We start from the raw sequence: 2083 nt of genomic DNA on the forward strand, positions 1-2083 counted from the left end.
ATAGGTCTATGGTGTGCACATGGCCAATTAAATTGTTTTCAGCGAATTATTTTCGACGTCGCGTCGCAGCAGCGTCGTTGCGCGTCGGCATCGGCATTATTATGTTATTAAAGTTTATTTTTACTCTCGTAGTCTCGTTTATTCATTATATTCCGATTATCAGCTGATAATATTAGCTAGTCAGTAGTCGATCATTATCGGAAATTCAAAACATTAATCGTGACAATCGTGTTTCTGTTTTTCATCGACGACCGACATATTAATATTATATTATTATTATTTATTCGTGTATTTTTTTTGGATGTGCACTACTTCATTAAAAACCCACGAGCCGCCACTGGGTGGGTGGTAGCCGGTCTTCTAGCTGGGTCTTCTAGTAAATGTAATATGATATACACAATAGGCAGTCAACGATATGAAATATAATTAGTTATATTATATTAATACATTATTATTTATTATACATTAATACTTAGGGTATTTGTAACTTGCCTCTGGAAAATGTTTAGTTCGCCACGCCACTGCAAAGTGTTATACTCATCATGAATAAAAATTTCGCTGACGCTGTTATTATCTGTGACTGTGAAGTTAACGTTGCTGTTTGTAGCAATTTCAGCTATAATACCAGAATACGTACATATTACATAACATATTATAATGATACCGTCATATCACGCAAACAAGCATAGAAAACAATACTATACAATGCACACTAATTACCGATGCAAGTACAATATATTATTTGGGTATTATATTAATAAGCACGTTTATGTATATTTATGCAAAACCATTTAAGTAGGTATAGGTACGATAAAATAGTTACTAAGTGTAATACTCACTCTGAATAAAAATTCTGCCGGCACTGGCGTTATCTGTGACTGTGAAGTTAACGCTGCGGTTTGTAGCAGTTTCATTTATAGTATGTGAAGCGTATTATATTGAAATAAATTGAAATAAAAATTACGCAGCATACCAACGAGGCGACCGTTTTTCCTACGGTGTTAGGTTTCATATTTGAAGCTTCGAAATAGACGGACGGATATCTAAAATTGTATATTTGTATCCATCTATATATTTGATACGGATAAACATATTTATGTGGCCAGATATACAGAAATATATACTGTAGATACATAGAAATTTCACTGAACGTTCATTTAATCAATTCCTATAGTTGATAAAATTTTAAAAATATTTTGATTCTTTTTGAGCTGTTTATGGACATTGTCAGTTTTCAATACTTTTAATTTTTTCTTCTACATATAATTGTCAATACAATTTTATCTGAAGTGTAAAAATGCGTGAAAATGTAATACAAGGCTCCTGATTTACGACATACTGTTACAATAGCAGTTTAAAAATATTAAAAATACATATGCACAATTTTTTTTATAAGCATCTAAAGTTCGAATTTTTACAAGAAATATAAAATTTAAAATTTAATAATTATTTTATAATTAAAAATTTATAAAATAGTCAACTTTTATATACATATAAGGATTCAGAATTTAAATCAAGACCCCACATAAATAGGTTATATATAAATTACTTTATTCACAAAAATATCATCAATTAATATACCTAGTAATACCATAGGCTGACTGACCGTTTTCGCTCAGTATCATTTTTCTTATAGAAGTTATACAATATGTATTTTTTTTTTTAGGAAAATGTATCTAGTTGGTATTTTGAAGGGTCAAAAGTAAAAAAGGTGGGCAAGTGGATGTCACTCTGCTGTATAGTAGGTTACATAAGTGGGTCACTGTATAATGGATGGCATTAAATTTGAATTCAATGATATATATATCATTGTATAAGAAAAACGATTCTCAGCGGAGACTGAATCTAGGTATACCTAAGATATATTATATACTTATATCTAAGGTATTAAAAAAAATTGACCTATAATAAATTTCAAATTAATCATATCACAATATCCATTAGGCACTTATATACTTTTATACTATAGTTAAGTATACGTTACCTTACTGGATTAGAGTGTATACTATTACCACTATAAACAGGCAATAGATTGTACTTCTACATTTTGGCGTTGCTCGTCAAACGGTTTGCTCATCATTAT

Source organism: Acyrthosiphon pisum, chromosome X (genome assembly GCF_005508785.2).
Source record: "Acyrthosiphon pisum isolate AL4f chromosome X, pea_aphid_22Mar2018_4r6ur, whole genome shotgun sequence".
Lineage (NCBI taxonomy): Eukaryota > Metazoa > Arthropoda > Insecta > Hemiptera > Aphididae > Acyrthosiphon > Acyrthosiphon pisum.